Here is an 18612-nt window from a genome sequence, read left to right as displayed (position 1 = left end):
CTATATTCTAAACCTACCTGAACATGACAGAACTGAGGATATTCCTTGTCAGCCTCCATGTCTTGCAGACTCTTCCCTTCTTGAGGGTAGGCATCCTTCACACCTGAGATTTTTTCCCAAATTATGTGGTTTCTAATCTCTCTATCATTTTCACTTTTCTTGGATATACTTCTTTTTAGTGTGGGTCCACTCTTGGTATGGCAGTTAGCAGTCTTTTAAATAATTGGGTAAGCCTAGTGGTTAGAACTGGACATAGAACAAGAGACTGGTTCCAAACTGGGAAAGGAGTATGTCAGGGCTGTATATTGTCACACTGCTTATCTAATTTATATGCAAAGTACCTCATGTGAAATGCTGGGCTGGATGAAGTACAAGTTGGAATCAAGATTGTGGGAGAAATATCAATAACCTCAGTTACACAGATGCCACCACCCTTATGGCAGAAAGTGAAGAAGAACTAAAGAGCCTCTTGATGAAAGTGAAAAAGGAGAGTGAAAAAGCTGGCTTAAAACTCAACATTCAAAAAACTAAGATCATGACATCTGGTCCCATCACTTCATGGCAAATAGATGGCAAAACAATGGAAACAGTGACAGACTATTTTCTTGGGCTCTAAAATCACTGCAGATGGTGACTGCAGCCATGAAATTAAAAGATTCTTGCTCCTTGAAAGAAAAGCTATGACCAACCTAGACAGCATATTAAAAAGCAGAGACATTACTTTGCCAACAAAGATCCATCTAGTCAAAGCTATGGTTTTTCCAGTAGTCATGTATGGATGTGAGAGTTGGACAATAAAGAAAGTTAAGCACTGAAGAACTGATGCTTTTGAACTATGATGTTGGAGAAGACTCTTTTTTTTTTTTTTTTGAGAAGACTCTTGAGAGTCACCTGGACTGCAAGGAGATCCACCCAGTCTATCCTAAAGGAAATCAGTCCTTAATATTCACTGGAAGGTCTGATGTTGAAGCTGAAACTCCAATACTTTGGCCACCTGATGCGAAGAATTGACTCACTTGAAAAGACCCTGATGCTGGGCAGGATTGAAGGCAGGAGGATAAGGGGATGACAGAGGATGAGGTGGTTGGATGGCGTCACCGACTCGATGGACATGAGTTTGAGTAAACTCTGGGAGTTTGTGATGGACAGGGAGGCCTGGTGTGCTGCAGTCCATGGGGTTGCAAATAGTCAGACATGACTAAGTGATTGAACTGAACTGAAACCTAATTGATGTCATCTGACAGTGATCTGAAGGCAGAGCTCTGAGGGAAAGAAGCACAGGATAATAATAGAGGCAAAAGGAGACAGGGAGGAGTGGTTAACATTCAGGAATGTCTCTTCCTTTCCAGAGAGATTTCTGCTATGAAGCATCATGGGGAGGGAACAAGACCATAGTCAGTTGCAGGCTGCCATCGTTCTAGGACTGTAACTCAAATGTAAAACCCGAAGGAAAGCTTCTGATGACTGTGACTTGCGTTATGACATCATCCCTTAGCCAGTCACTGTGGCGAGAGGGACGCGTATCACCTTGGGTGCCACCTGTGCTGTCAGACTTGCCTGTCGGCAGGAAGAGGCAAGTCCTCCAGAGGAGGAGTGCTTTCTAGGAGAAGGGGAAAGGATGCCTGGTTGTTAAAATCAACTGCTGTTCCCTGCAGAGATTGTTTGAGGAAGAAACAGTGGAGAGAGTGACTGAAGGGAATGCCAGATAAACTTATTCTTAGACTTCACAGTTTATCTAAAGTTACTGGAAGAGCCTAGTTTTAAATGCCAGAGGTCTGTCCCTTTAAAACTTGTACTCTGCTGCTTCAAGAAGGCATCCATACAGCACTAGGTTGTGTTTCCTGGCACAGTTCAGGTAAAAGCAGGCTCCTGGGAGCCTGAGGTTCTGTCCCAGATAGATGGTGGGACATTCTGCCTGCGTTCACCATCGCCCAGACGACTCCCATTCTCCCCACAGGCTAGGGTTTATGTCAGTAGGCTACTGCAGTGATGTCCAACACTGTCCTCTAGACAGAAGCTGGGAAGAGAGGCTCTAACCTGGTCCTGCCTCTGGGACCCTGGCTTGTCAATTCATGCTGAAAAAAATCCTCCTTGATTTCAGCTCACCTTAACATACTTAACATTTGACCTTATGGTTGAAAGGCCACTTAAAGGAAATCTTAATAATAAATTCCAGCCCAAATGTCCCCCTAATGTGACGTTTTCAACAGTTGTTTCAGCCTCTTTAAGCTTATCATCTGGCTGTACTTTATCATAATGATTGTCTCAATACCTCATCTCCCCAGAGCATTCGTACATTGTAAGTACTTTCTGTTTGCTGCTTAAGCTATTTATTAATCACATTCTTTCCTATTCAGCCCTAACCAGCAGAAATGACAATTTCAAGCATTTCTCTGTTACCTACTATAAATTGGCCCAATTATTAGATGATCTTATAGACTATTCCTTGGGGTGTTTCACCCACTCCAGCACCGTAATTGGTTTGCTAAGAAGGAAAAGAAAAAAAAAAAAAAACTGGATCTTAATGCTCTGCTGTGGGGTTTTCTTGGAGCCTAGGTTTTCTCTTAAATGGTTAAAGGAGTTTTAGGTGTGTATCATTACTGCAGCAATCACATTTAATGAACATAAATGCTCACCACAATTTTATTGAGAATATCCCATTTTCGACATTTATAAACCTGGAAATTGAGGCTCTTTCTCTGCCTTCCACGCAGGGTAGGCTGTGGGATTGAAAACCTAAATTGGATGCCGTAACCATTCACTGAAGATTGGAAAATATCCTTCTCACAATCAGGGCACATGAGCATCGTATATTTTGTCTTTCTGGAAACTCCTCTGAGGAGACTAGATGTTTGCCCATATCCCTGCCTCCTTCACAGAAGGTGAAGCTTCATCTCTTGGGGTGTTGAGGGAACACAGTGCCCTTGTGAGGCACCAGAGGCTAAGTTTTGGGGATCTGTGGTTGGAGCCCAGGGGAGGAAAGTGGAGGTGTAAACTTCATCAAGCAGGTGATTTCATGGATTGTATCCTGGAGTGGTTCTCACTAAACTAAGGATTCCAGGAACCAGCACACTGTGCCCTGTGGCTTTGGGACCTAGATTTTACATCATTTGGGGACTATTTTTGGAAAAGCAAATTAGAAGTTGGAGGTGGTTTTTGGAAAAGCAAATTAGAAGTTGGAGGTGGTTCTATGTGAGGGGGTTAAGGAAGCCTTCCACTTGTTTCATTAATATTTCCAGATTCCTTCAAGATGCAGTTCAGGTTTTCTGCTGTCCTGAAAGTCATTTTTGAATTCTAGGCTGAATTAGTGACTGTGGTCTAAGATTTCAGCACCATATGCCTTCTAGCACCTCTGTCTTTGCATTGAAATGATCTGCTTATGTCCGATTTCCTTTCCAAGGCAGGGACTGTCTTATTACCCTTACACCTCTGACACACAGCAAGATGTGTGTCAAAGTTACATCCCTACAGTAGGGCCCGGTGCTGTAGGTACTTAATAAGTATGGAGTCTGACATAGGCTTAGGGCTTGGTGTCCAGGGGAGCCCTCTCAGCAGAACCACAATAAAAGTTTTCATAGTCATAGACGATATGGGCCAGAAGGTGAAGGATTTTTTTCAAGTGATATTTTCCTGCTGGGGTTTTGGTAAGGAATGTGAAAAAAGAAGGAGCTTCTGTTTTGGAACCTGGCTGAGTCTGCTGCATTAGCTTGTAGGAGTACACAGCAGCTACAACACCAGCAGAGTGCGTGCTGTGCTTGTAGAAGCAGCAAGCTCTCCTAGATGGGGTGAAGGGAAGGCAGACTGGTGTCAGGAATCCTAGACAAAGTCCTGCTCCTCTGCAATCAGAGCTGCTGCTCACAGGATAGCTCTGGTGACAGTGGTGGCTCCATTGTGCAGAGCTTTGCTGATTCCCCAAGTTATCTGGGGGCATCCTTTTGTTCTCAGTGTTGGAATGGGTCCCGTTAGAGAGAGAGCCCAATAGTCATTTCCTTCTTTATTAGATCATGCGGCCTTCTGGGAAGGGATAACTGTGGAGTGATGGGTAACTGGCTGACCTTCTAGAGTCCCAGTGCAAGGGTTAGAATGCCGGGTCTTTTCCTTAAAGTTGCCACTGTAACTGGCCTCATCTACTAAAGGTACTGTATCATCCTTTTAATTATGCATTGTGAAAGGGTTTCAATAACAACTTTTACTTCTAAAAGCCTTTCCAAGTCCTCCAGCATTACTAATAGAAATCCCAAGGAGTAAAGCCTATATTAAAATAGAAAATAAGAAATGCATAAACTGCACCAAGCCAGTGTGATGGAACTCTTGCCAAAAACATAAAAAAGCATATGCATAATATTTTATTCAACTTAAGAAACACACAGAAATTCCTCTGTGAGATCCAAGTCTATTTGTAATAGACATGCCATAAAACCCAGTTACTCACCAGCCATAAAATAGCACAGACCAAGAAAATGCTGCCATTTTAAAGGAAACATTTCAAAATGAGAGAAAAAAAGACATTTACTAGATAATTATAAGTGAGAAAATGACAGTGATGTAGTCAGTAACCACAAGTCATCTGGGCAGATCCAGATCTAGTGGTGGTAGTGGGGAGCTCTGTTACTCAGAGTTTTCTAGAGAAACAGAACCAATGATCTACATCTTCATCTATATCTATATCTATATCTCATTGTACATGTGTATATATGTATATACATATGTGTGTGTGTATATTGAGAAACTATGTGGAATATATAGTATGTGCTCAGTTGCTCAGTCGTGTCTGACTTTTGTGACCACATGGACTGTAGCCCACCATGCTCCTCTGTGCATGGAATTTTCTAGGCAAGAATACTGGAGTGGGTTGCCATTTCCTTCTCTGGAATATATAATATATATATACACACACACAAACACACACATATATATGTGTATATATATATACACATATATAAAGGATTGTATATATTAAATACTTATATTTATTATGTATGTATTGAATTGGCTAACATGATTATGGAGCCTGAAAAGTCCCAAGACCTTCAGTTGGCAGGCTGGAGATCTAGGAGAGCCAATGGCATCAATTCTAGTCCAAGTCTGAGTTGGAGTTTGAAGGCAGGAGGAGACTGATGTCCCAGCTTGAAGACAGATGGAGAGAGAGGGAATTCTTTCTTACTCAGTCTTTTTATTGTATTCTGGCCTTCAGCTGTTTAGACGAAGTCCACCACTTTGGGAAGGGCAATCTGTTTCATTCAGTCTACTGATTCAAATGTTAATCTCCTCCAGAATCGCCCTCATAGACATACCTAGAAATAATTGTTAACCAAATATCTGGGGACCCTCTGACTCAGTCAAGTTGACACGTAAAATACACATAAAATTTACCATCACAGGTGCTGTGTCCTGGAATGCTCCAGGGCAGGAAGAATCCCTAATTTTACAGGGTGGGTATGTGGTGTCTGTAAATACCATAGCATTCAAAAACAACTCTTGGGGTTGAACCTAAGGTATGCAGGTGGCATTCATGGCTAAACTTAACAGTATACATTTATTTTCTGTCCAATATTTTGCATCCAAGTAGTTCTTCTTCTAGATGTCTGGGTATAATTTGTATTGAAAATAAATTTGAGTGCTGTTCTCTGTTGTGTCCAACTCTTTGCAACTCCATGGACTGTAGCCCGCCAGGCTCCTCTGTTCATGGGGTTTTTCAGGCAAGAATACTGAAGTGGGTTGCGATTTCCTCCTCCAGGGGATCTTCATGACCCAGGGATTGAACGTGCATGTCTGCATCTCCTCTGTCTCCTGCGTTGCAGGCAGGTTCCTTACCTGCTGAGTCATCAGTGAAGCCCTTTTAAAAAACAGATGAATTGATATTTGAAGAAGGAATTTGGTTTCTACTATATAGTATTACTTTTTCCCAGAGCATAGACTCAGAGCTAGAAAATAGAACCAGGATCCCTAATAATCTCTTGTTGCTGTGTTTCTCACCAACTCATAGAGTTACCATTCAAAAAACCCTCAAAAAACTAAGATTGTGACATCTGATCCCATCACTTCATGGCAATTAGATGAGGAAACAATGGAAACAGAAACAGACTTTACTTTCTTGGGCTCCAAAATCACTGTAAGTAGTGACCGCAGCCATGAAATTAAAAGATGCTTGCTCCTTGGAAGAAAAGCTATGACCAACCTAGACAGTATATTAAAAAGCAGAGGTGTTACTTTGCCGACAAAGGTCCATGTAGTGAAAGCTATGGTTTTTCCAGGAGTCATGTTTGGATGTGAGAGATGAACTGTAAAGAAGGCTGAGCACTGAAGTGCTGATGCTTTTGTACTGTGGTATTGAAAAAGACTCTTGAGAGTCCTTGGGCAGCAAGGAGATCAAATCAGTCAATCCTAAAGGAAGTCAATCCAGAATATTCACTGGAAGGGCTGATGCTGAAACTGAAGCTCTAATACTTTGACTGCCTGATGTCAAGAGTTGACTCATTTGAAAAGACCCTGATGCTGGGAAAAATTGAAGGCAGGGGGAAAAGGGGATGATAGAGGATGAGATGGTTGGATGGCATCACGACTCCATGGACATGAGTTTGAGCAAGCTCTGAAAGATGATGTAGGACAGGGAAGCCTCTAGTGCTGTAGTCCATAGGGTCACAAAGAGTCGGACCTGACTGAGCAACTAAGCAACAACAACAATTTAGAGTTACCACAAGCTTTCCTTGCTCCTGTACTTCTTATGTCCCAGTTTGGAAGGTGAGGAGCCAGTATTTGTTTGGATAGATTTTGCAAGGAATAATGACTCTTGCTATATCCTCATTTGCAAGTCAGAGGTGTTATGGCCTAGGCCTAGGAAACTTTACAGGTTGGAGGACTAAGCTTAAAAAGCAAAAATTATGTGAAAAGAGGGGATTATTTTCCTTGTCTTGTCCTACCATGAATACCTCTCATAAGATGGATCTAGATGGCATGGGTGGAAAAATGGCATTTGTATAACAAGACTCTGCTGGGATGGAATAAAGGAAGCCAGAGAACCAATAGCTGTATTTTCACGAAGCAGGACATGTTTCTTGAACTTGGGTTCCCATAACCCTGGGGATATGCAAAGATAATGGAACAAATGTGGGACCTTTTTGAAGCAAAAGCGATTTTATATTAATTCAAACAGATACTTCATGAGTAGAATACAAAATTCACAAATTTTTTTAAAAAAGTTCCAATATGTAAGTTCAAGGAAATTCCATGCTTGAAGTCACCTGTATGGGTTCTAACCTTTTCTCTTGGGGTATGTGTATACCCTTGTCTGTAATGAAAGAGATTTAGTTGAAAGAGTTGGAGAGCTCTGGCTAAGGCCATTTGCAGGTAGGAGGCTTGGTTTCTAGACTCAAACACTTTGTTGATTTGCTGTCTGACTCCAAGCAGTACCCCTATCCTCTATCTAAACCACACATACAAAGATGAAATAAACTTTTATTTGTCTGGATGCTTTGGGCTGAACCAAATGGTCTCTTGAACACCTCTGAAGTTTTGGCTCTTTAATTTTCACTGGACTTGAAGATAGGGAAGAATTCTCAGAGCACTGGGAGTATGGTCCATTTTTCTATACATTCAACCAAGTTTGTGGATTTTCCTCTTTGGAATCCCCCCCAAAAAAGTAGGAACTCACCACTGAGGCAGAATGCTTCCCTTTGTCTACCCCTTCATTATACACACATTTCTGTCTCATTGGAAAAGAGTGATGGCAACCACCTAGCAGGTGACAAGTTCCAGTCAGCCTGGAGAGGGTAGCTGTGGACACACACGCCTTATTAAACACAACCCATGACAGATTGAAGTGCTGTGAACACTTGCTAAATGATCTGGCAGAGACACAGATCCTTTTGCCAAGTAGAGTCTAGAAACTACAAATCTCAAATCCACTGTAGAACAGCGATATACTGAGGCCTTAGTGCTTTGGAGATTCTAAAATGGATTGTACTCCTGACAGGTTTTTCAGATATTTGCTCTGAAAATGGATCTCTTTTTAGGATTCCAAGTCATCTTTGTTTTGGGGAAATCAAATTGAGTGTAAATCCAGTAAAATGTAGGAAAAACACCTTTGGGCTGCTTGGGATAATCTATTTGTGAATGCAGCTGGCTGTTTCCCCCCGAGTTGTTGAACTCTAGGGGAACTTGAGGGGTCAGCTCTGTAGACTCTTACCTCTAGGGAAGGATAAAGATGGGACACTGACTTTCCATTTGTAGCTGTGCTAGCGAGATCTTTTACCCTAAGCAGGTGATGTGGAGTTCTCAACCCTCCCCAGAGCTCACTATTCACTGCACTGCTGTGTTCTGGATCAAGCCATTATACAGTACTGGTCCCAACTCCAGGCATTGCCACTGTGACCCAAGGACACTGCCTTTGTTTGACTGAAAGCCTCTGCATTTATTTACTTGACTCATTGGAAAAGACCCTGATGCTGGGAAAGATTGAAGGCAAAGGCAGAAGAGGGTGATATACCAACTCAGTGGCCATAAATCTGAGCAAACTCTAGGAGATAGTGGAGAATAGGGAAGCCTGGCTTGCTGCAGTCCATGGGGTCACAAAAAGTCAGACATAACTTAGTGACTGATCAACAACAAATATTCAATAAACATTTTGAACACCTATGATGGGTTTTTGAAAACCTAATTCTTCCCTTTTACTCCTAAAGTGCATTTAACATACTATTAGCATCTAGTGGTTTGAGGGCCAGGAGATGTTCAGATGCCTGATACCCTACTACATGTCACCCTATGACACACAATATTTCCCTTATAGTGGCACTTGGCACCCCACTCCAGTACTCTTGCCTGGAAAATCCCATGGACGGAGGAGCCTGATAGGCTGCAGTCCATGGGGTCACTAAGAGTTGGACACGACTGAGTGACTTCACTTTGCTTTTCACTTTCATGCATTGGAGGAGGAAATGGCAACCCACTCCAGTGCTCTTGCCTGGAGAATCCCAGGGATGGGGGAGCCTGGTGGGCTGCCGTCTCTGGGGTCGCACAGAGTCGGACACAACTGAAGCGACTTAGCAGCAGCAGCAGCGCTTGTCCTACTGCATTGCAGCTTCTTATTTACTTACCTGTCACCCTGCTAGACTGGCAGGTCTGTGAGGACAGTGATGGGGGTGTCCCTTCTTTTTTGTTGCACCCCTAAAGCTTACATACATTTCTCCTACCTAATAAGCATCCAACAAAGACTCATTGATTAAAAGAAATACTTTATTCCCTTTGACTTTCTGATAAATTCCAGCAGAAGTAATGCAGGATTCTCCAATGATACTCACACCTTTCCCCTTGACTCCCCGCAGTATTTTAGACTCTGTAAGTTAGAGGGCTGGGATCAAATTAGATCTACTGAGAATGTGTATTTGGCTACTACCTAGAATGATATCTGATTCAGTGAACTAATTTCACTCCAAATGACAGATAGGAAGCAGATACAAGTTAGAAATGTGTTGTTTTGAGCCTCAGTAAATAATAATGCAAAGGCTTTAATATTTTAGTGAAATAACACCATTTCCAAGAAAGTTAGAGTCATTAATCAAATTCTAGACTAAAAGCCAAATAATTTTTTCTGCTTTCTTTTTCCTTTTCATACTTTTCATTCAGATTATACTAGATTTGGTAAGATGAGAAGAAATAATAAACATTCAAAACAACAATTTCATTCTAATAAATTCTTGCTTAGGCTTGAGGTTTATTGCAGGGTGGCATTGTATCATCATCTTCCTGTGAAATATGGAAATGCATGGTCAAAACAACCAGCTTTGCCTTTAGCAAATTCTTGTGGCCTTATGAAAATACAAGCAATGCAGTTTAGACTGTTTTGTCTATAAATACTGACTAGTTAGAAGCAAAATATTTGTCACATACATTTTAATGTGTAATTCACTGACAATTGTGATTGTGTGAAAGCTCAGCTGAATTTGGGGAAATAATGGAAATTGTGGGCCTTGAGAAAACATTTTTGAACCATACCACACTGGTATAATGATTAAAATCTTTTCTCTTTTTCTCTATGCTCAAGACCTAATGGATACAAATTGAATAGATGTTTTCCCAACTTAAAGACTATTGTTTCATTGAGAAACACACATATAAACCTGGAATTACAGTACCCTGTGCTCTGAGAGAATTTTAGGCAGAATATTGAGGGAGCACAGGGGAGAGAATGAGACTCATGTAAGAGCTGACATCTGAGCTAAGTCTTCAAAGCTGAGTTGGAAGTCTCCAGGCAAAGAGAAGAGGACAGGATCCTTTTAAGCAGAAAGCAAAAAAAATGTGCAGACATGAAGGTATCAAAGAGCTTGGTGTACTGAGGAATGTCCAGGAGTGTGTTGTGGCTAAAGAGGAGGCATGAGCTCATGAAAATATGAAAAATTCAGTTTACAAGAGGGATGAAGGAGGAGGTGAGAGAGGTGGTTTGCTCTGAGCCATGAAGGTGTCTGGGTGTTAGGGTCAGAAGTGAAGAGCACAGACGATAAGAACAAAGGGAGCGTTGGGAGAGCATTATGTGGAGACAGCACTGCTAAGAAGTTGAAATTCTAATTCAGATAACAAGACCTGTTATAACCTAAAGTAGTGTTTGTGAAAACCAGTTTTATTAGAACTAGGGGCCAGGAAAGCCTTTCTGGAGGAGTCTGTACCTGAAGCATCAACAGGCTCAAGGATGGAATAAACTATTCCAGGAAGAGTTGCAGAAAGTGATGAGTTAGGGAGGAGAAAAGAGAGGGAAAAGGAAGGGAGGAGAGGGAACGTAAGGAATGAGAAGAAAAGGGAGGGAAGGAGAGGAGAGGGGAGGAGAGAAGAAAAGATGGGAGAGGTAAAGGAATAGGGGAGGAGGAGATGCATGCCAGAACTGAAAGTCCTTGAGTATGGCAGTTGGATGGGAGCAGAAATTAGTCAAGGAGAGTTAGAGGAGAGGACTTTTGAGATAAAAGTCATGGCTCCATTAAGCAGGCCCTTGTAAGCAAGCTCAGGATAGGGGAACTGCTGATGTATTGAAAGCAGGGAGGTGTTGTGATCAGATTTGCAGTTAAGAAAGATCTAGAGAGTGAGTATTTCTGCTTTATTGACTATGTCAAAGCCTTTGACTGTGTGGATCACAATAAACTGTGGAAAATTCTGAAAGAGATGGGAATACCAGATCACCTGACCTACCTCTTGAGAAACCTATATGTAGGTCAAGAAGCAGCAGTTAGAACTGGACATGGAACAACAGACTGGTTTCAAATAGGAAAAGGAGTACGTCAAGGCTGTATACTGTCACAGTGCTTATTTAACTTATATGCAGAGTACATCATGAGAAACACTGGGCTGGAAGAAGCACAAGCTGGAATCAAGATTGCCAGGAGAAATATCAATAACTTCAGATATGCAGATGACACCACCCTTATGGCAGAAAATGAAGAGGAACTAAAAAGCCTCTTGATGAAAGTGAAAGAGGAGGGTGAAAAAGTTGGCTTAAAGCTCAACATTCAGAAGACGAAGATCATGGCATCCAGTCCCATCACTTCATGGGAAGTAGACGGGGAAACAGTGGAAACAGTGTCAGACTTTATTTTTTGGGGCTCCAAAATCACTGCAGATGGTGATTGCAGCCATGATATTAAAAGACGCTTACTCCTTGGAAGGAAAGTTCTGACCAACGTAGATAGCATATTGAAAAGCAGAGACATTACTTTGCCAACAAAGGTCCATCTAATCAAGGCTATGGTTTTTCCAGTGGTCATGTATGGATGTGAGGGTTGGACTGAGAAGAAAGCTGAGTGCTGAAGAATTGATGCTTTTGAACTGTGGTGTTGGAGAAGACTCTTGACAGTCCCTTGGACTGCAAGGAGATCCAACCAGTCCATCCTAAAGGAGATCAGTCCTAGGTGTTCATTGGAAGGACTGATATTGAAGCTGAAACTCCAATACTTTGGCCACCTCATGCGAAGAGTTGACTCATTGGAAAAGACCCTGATGCTGGGAAGGATTAGGGGCAGGAGGAGAAGGGGATGACAGAGGATAAGATGGCTTGATGTCATCACCGACTCGATGGACATGAGTTTGGGTAAACTCCGGGAGATGGTGATGGACAGGGAGGCCTGGCGTGCTGCGATTCATGGGGTTGCAAAGAGTCAGATACGACTGAGCATCTGAACTGAACTGAAGTGAGAGAGCTACTGGAGAAGCTATGGGATAAATCAGCTGTTTCAGTAGTTTAGAAAAGAGGTGATGGTAGCCCAGACTATAATATTTTTTTTCAAGACAGTCGAGGACATTGTTAAGAAAAGAACGAAATGAGACCTTGGAATTTAAACTCTACAAGGAATTAACTGAAGATGAAAGGCCATAGAGAGTAAGATGTGCTGGTGGGAAAACACTGAGAAGCTCTCTGGGATTGAAGATTGGCTGCGGGAGGTGTTGGAGGGATCGCTGCAAGGGAGTGTTGGGCTCAGAGGGCAGTATCGAACATATTTCTTATTTTTTAAGTGGAGTGGGTTCCTGGCAATCATAAACTGCTTATGATGAAGATGGGGAAGAGAAATGGGGAAGGAGCCCAGTGGAGGGGACATACACTGAGTGAGCGCACGGTTGGAAGTCCATCCACCTGGGCCTGGGAAATGCCTGGGTAGAGAAGGGAACTGTGGACTGACTGCTAGTGTCTATAGACTAAGACATGATATGGGGATGGATAGATGATGATGGATGAGGGACAGAAAAGGACCCAGAGGCAGAATGCCACAGATCTAGAAGGAGCAGTGGGTTTCTGCAAGAAAACAGTGGAGAAATAGTCCAGAAGTAGAATTGAATAGCTAGCAAAGGATGTGCAAGAATGATTGGTTTCAAAACGGGAGGGAGGCAGACGTGATTCCTCAAGAAAAAGCCACATTTTACATAAGGCAGGAAGGTGAAAGGGGCTGTTGTTGAAGAGGCCTAGATCTTGTGGACCTGGATTGAGGTTCTGGAGAACACAGAGTTAGGAAAGAAAGGGGGAGACTGGGTAACTAAAGGGGGAGACTGGTAGATTTGAGATATGTGGGTTTTGATGGCTGTAAGGTTTCTAAAACTGCTACAAGGAGAGAGTTGCTAAAGCTTTTGGAGAGGATTAGCTGTGCATACTTTTATTAAATGTGAAAATAAGAGGCTACCAGTTTCCCTAAGTAGATTTTGTATATTTAGAACTGGAGGCATCTCTTTGTGGTGCTGGGTTGGCCTTTTCAAAGATCAAGGATGCAAACCCATGGAGCATCTCTGTGGATCTGTGTCCTGGGCACAAGCTGTTGGCTGTATTATTGACCCCTCAAATCGGGGTATAATGATGCTGTGTCTAGATACTGTGTTGTAGTAGCCAGGAAGACTCACCTTGAAAATATTTTTATCTCCAAATCTTTTTCCAAGATTTCCTCAGCAAAGACATGTTTTCTCTTTTCGTGTATTTAAAGGAATAAACTCTAACCTTGAGGGAAGATAGAATCAAATATCTGGCAACATTTATCATAAATAATGAATGAAAAAACATTAAAAAATTAATTGAGAAAAATTAAGTATCAGTGTAGAACTTGTGCAAACTGGCTCATGGGAGTTGTAGTAGGTTTGCCTCACTGATGAGCTGCCTGTGTGAAATCCTTCTCCCAAGGCACTTACCAGGCGCTGTGTAGGTTCTCCCTGTATCGGTAGCTCCTGTTTTCCTCCTCTGGTCCCTCAGTGAGTGTTCCCCAAACCTCAACTCTCAAGCTTGTAAGCTCTTTCTAAGTTTTGTCTTTCAGGCTTTCAATGTCTGTTTCCAAACTGATATAACACATTCTTTTCTCTGACCCACAATCTAGACTCTTACTATGAGATACAAACCTATAGAGCACCTTTCCTGAAATGTACAGCTTTTGCCATCTCAGCAAACTCATTGGGAATCTCAACTCATTACCTGTCTTCCCAAAGTCTCATTCTCTTTCAAGGGTGCTATTATCATCCTAAACATCAGGTCCAAAATCTTTCTCTTTCTCATGAAGATTGTTTATAGATCACATCAGTTCTTTCCTTGCAATTCTTTGTTGTTTTATCCTTTTCACTCCTCTTTTGATTTCACTGTCATGTGACCAGTCTCTGATTACTTTTCCTCAGTCTCAAGTCTATCCTGATCTCAAATGCCAGTCTTCTCAAAGCACTGATTTTGTCCCTATTCCTTTAAAAAAGAAACAACAAAAACAAAACCCATGGAATAGTCTCTGTATCTCTCTCTCTGTACTGTCTCAATCCTACATTCTAAGGGGCAGCTCCATTTTCACCTCCTCTAGGAAGCAGCAATTTCCACCCAAAACACCATCTCTCCATTTTGACATCTGCTCCAAAGAATCCAGCCTGTGAAGACTGATACTGGGAGTGGGCCAGGAAAGCAGGTGCTAAGATGAGGTTTTCCATCACAAGCCACCAGGCTGCAATAAAGACCCAATCATTGGTGCACAGAGAGCCCTTGGCCAAAGGTATCCCTCCAACCTGTTAACATTTTCACTAGTGCTGAAATGAGATGGTGAACTGGTGGAAGGGAATGTGCTAGCATGCAGGATTTAACAGGGTCTTTTGAGATCAGCGTATGAGATGAAAGCATGCGTGTGTGCATGCTAAGTTGCTTCTGTTGTGTCTAACTCTGCAACCCTATGGACTGTAGCCTGCTAGGATCCTCTGTCTATGAGATTCTCCAGGCAGGAATACTGGAGTGGGTTTCCATGCCCTTCTCCAATGAGATGTATAAATATTCTCTGTTAGGGTAATAGGATTAGATGGCTATTGTCAAATGCCACTGATGCTTTATAGAAAGATAATGATCAGCTGAAGATAAGTAAAGGCAATATAAAGCCAAATAGGAAAGCTCGAGGGCATCTTTGGTTGCATGTAAAGAAACTCTTATTTTTAAAACTAATAGCTGAGCTAAATGCCCAAACATGGCAGGTCTATTATGTTAAAGTGCACTCAGAACCAACGTGATTGCCTGAAGAGGTGGCTAAGTCTCTAGGAAGAAGGACCATGTAGCATCATGGCATACATGCTCAGTAACTTATTTCCCCAATCTTTCTCTAAAGAGATCTAAGGTCATTTACATGTGTAACTACGGGGAAGGAGGAATACCAAGACTTTCAAAGGACTGGTCTGTACAGGATTTGAGTTCTTATTGATTCCCAGAGACCTAAATCATATGGTCCTTCTGTTAGAATAGGGGCATGTGGTGTCCTCTGGTGTTCATTTTCCCATCTTCAAATAGACAATGGTTTTGACATAGTTGGCAGTTGGTACTGCTAACATATTGGGGTCAAAGCTACCATAGAGAAGACCTCTGACCTACCCCTCAGCCCTCTACACCCCTGCAGTCAAGATAGTGAATCAAGCTCCATATTTCATTCTAGAGGGTATGGTTGAGATTTGCATTCTACTTAGAGCTTCTAAGGGATGCAGGTGGTGGTCCTTATCGTATTTCCATTTAATTCATGAGTCTAGTTGCAAAAACTGTATGAAGCTTGGAGAATGATGGTAGATTACTGCAAGCTCAGCAAAGCATAGCCACAATCACAGCTGCCTTGCCAGATGTGTTCTCTTTGCTAGAGCAGATTAATATAGACTTAGGTAAATGGTGTGGAGCTATTGATTTGGTGACAGACTCTCTTGTATCCCTATCACAGGGTTCAGAAATAGCTCACATTTGCATGATATGTAATGGATAACTGCATGCATTTATAATATTTTTCAGGGTCATGCCAACTCTCCTGATCTTTATCACAATGTGGGCTGAGGAGCTCTAGACAATGCTGTCCAATATAAAATGTAAGTCACACAAATAATTTGCATTTTCAAAGAGTCACATTAAAAGGTGAAAGGAAACAGGTGAATTAGTTTTAATAGTAGTTTTATTTGACCCAATATCTCAGTGCATGAATATGAAAATTTGGTGAGATTTATTTGTAAGAAGATTTTTGTACTTCTGATGTGTTTTGTACATAAAGCGTATCTCATGGCAGATGTTATGTTTTATGGGATATACTTATCTCATAAAATTTGCAGTTGAAAACATAGATTCTTGTGAATAAGTTGTTCCAAACATACTTAAAAGTTGTCCAACTTAATCAACTATCAAAAGGAATAATTTGCCTTTAATATATATATCCACAATGATAAGACTGGTTTATTCTTTTTAAAGAATTGGGTTGACTTTAAAGCAAATGTGTATCAGTTTCATAAATATGATTGTTGTGCAGGCTAAGTTGCTTTAGTTGTGTCTGACTCTGTGCGACCCCATGGACTGTAGCCCACCAGACTCCTCTGTCCATGGGATTCTCCAGACAAGAATACTGGAGTGAGTTACCATGCCCTTCTCCAGGGGATCTTCCTGACCCAGGGATTGAACCTGCATCTCTTACATCTCCTGCCTTGGCAGGCAGGTTCTTTACCATTTGTACCACCTGGGAAGCCCAAATATGATTGTTAAGATGAAGTAAATTATTCTGTCAACTCATTATTATTAAAACTTAATTCAAAAAGTACATAAATTGAAAAACAACTCTAAATTTATTAATGTCAGAAAGTGTTCTTAGGAGTTTTTTTTTTTTTATAGTTTTGCAAACAATTTAGATAACTGTCAATTACAATGAAAAATTTCATATTGGTATTGGTTCATATTAGAAAAATATGTAAAATCATTTTTATTGATTTGTATTACAAAAATTTTCAATTGCAACATAAATTTGTATACAAGTTCAGATAGGTCACAAACTTCTTCAGACCTTTAAAGTTACTTGATTCATATGGAGTAAATATCATTGAGAAAGTGTAATTGCACTGCTATTTTTTGCCATTGATTATTGGATATTTGGCATGCATTCCTTTTCTCTCAAGGAGTTTAGCTTTATTAGTATTGGCATTTATAATTCTTGAAATCTTTGTAGACTTTTCCCATGACTTAACCAATGAGCATAAGATCACTAAATTTATCGTCTTCTACTTTCTTTAAAAGTTTAATAAACGGGCATTGATTTTTTGTTGTGTGTGTGTGCTGCATACTTTTAACAGCTATATTAGTAGTAAGTTTCCTGAAGTGTGCTCCAGAAAAGTAAACACAAATATCTCCAATATGTGTTATACAGTGGAATAAATCTTCAGGGAAATATCAGTGTCTTGTTTTAAAATTCCAGTAAATCCAGTTCTGACTTAACATAGTTGGAGTACTACTCATTGTCTTAGAAACTAATTCTTCATATCTCAATAAACATTTCATTTGAGAGGTGTAAAACATTTAAAAATATCTGTGCCATGAGTCTGATATTTTAGGTTGCAAATTGATATGTGTTTACAAGTTGAAAAGAAAATTGAGACAAAATATATGAAAGTATTAATTGGACTATGTCTCTTGATACTGTGTGGCCTGTCTAAAGCTAATGAAAAGTACTTATATTTTTCAAATTTTGAATCAGCTAATTTTTGATACTGTTGGGAAAGTTGATTATTCTAGTGATAATTGGTTGTTTAATTGAACATCTTTCACTTTTTATAGAATACATTTTTAAATATTTTTCTTACTATTTTATAAGAAACTTTCTATAATTGGACAGGGGTGAATAGAAACAGATGGAAAGGTTAGGACCAAAGAATTCTCGGTTAATGATATATAGATGGTCCAATGGGAATTGTCATGAAATTCCCATTTGAAATTGCGTGAAGTTTGTTTAGTGCACATTAATACCCGCAAGAGAGCATCCAGCACAGAAGAGACACAAAACAACCAAGTGGGCAGAATCACTCAGCCCGTTGACAGCAGCTGGCTTCTGTCATCAGCCATCTTGATAATGGCATGATGGACACATGAAGAGTAGTGGCTGTGGCCAAGATGGAGGATATGCATGGGTTCAGTAGCATAGGTTCTGACTTCCCAAGACTGATCTGTCTATTGTGCTTCCAGCTGTCCATCCTGCCAGCAACAGAGACCAGTGCTGACCATCCAGATGAACACTGTTCCTTGAAAATATCAAGTGGTCATTTGATGGCAATATGACAGCATTGAGTGCCTTTCATTTTAAGAGGCTTTTCCAGGAATAGGCACGTGTAACTTTCTACCTACGGAGTCTTCAGCCGGCACCACTGTTCACCAGTTTATGTAATCTTAGATAAGAGAGAGAGGCACAGAGAGAGAGGCAGGGGGTAGGGGTAAATCCTAAGCCAGGAAGAGGGGGAGAAAGAGAGGAAGATAAATACTGAGAATTCTGCATTCTCAGAATTGAAAGGAGTTCAGATAGATACCTAGAGAATCAGAAAAGGATTTGGCACAAGGAAGTCGGGAGATGAAACTGGAGAGGTAATCATCAGGTAAGTCACGAGAAGCCTTTGTTAGCCATACTAAGAAGTTTGAACCGTATGACTATAGGTAACCAACAAAGGGTTTTAACAAGGCAGGTGGCATGATCAGGTTTGCCATGAACTTATTATCTTGGACTTCACTTCTTACCTTATTTGATAAGAAGAGGAGGAATGTGAAGTTTTGCACAAAATATGTGAGCCAGGCCTCTGTCCTATTTATCAGAGAAGAAAACCCTCTCATTATTATAATGAGACAATTGTGAGGATTATATTTTTTTC

The 18612-nt window shown here is 41.0% G+C and overlaps 1 long non-coding RNA gene across 2 annotated transcripts in view; it reads left to right on the top strand.

The window, feature by feature from the left end:
- The window catches only part of LOC133257379 (uncharacterized), a 412549-nt gene that overhangs the window by 8241 nt on the left and 385696 nt on the right, over positions 1-18612 (top strand). For both annotated transcript variants that reach the window (XR_009739525.1, XR_009739526.1), the window contains exon 2: positions 15737-15810. This is a non-coding gene — a long non-coding RNA (uncharacterized LOC133257379). The remainder of the gene's footprint in view (positions 1-15736; positions 15811-18612) is intronic.

Source organism: Bos javanicus, chromosome 11 (genome assembly GCF_032452875.1).
Source record: "Bos javanicus breed banteng chromosome 11, ARS-OSU_banteng_1.0, whole genome shotgun sequence".
In the NCBI taxonomy this organism is placed as follows: Eukaryota; Metazoa; Chordata; class Mammalia; order Artiodactyla; family Bovidae; genus Bos; species Bos javanicus.
Note: the sequence above shows the minus strand (reverse complement) of the source record. Positions and strands in the feature narration are given on the sequence as shown.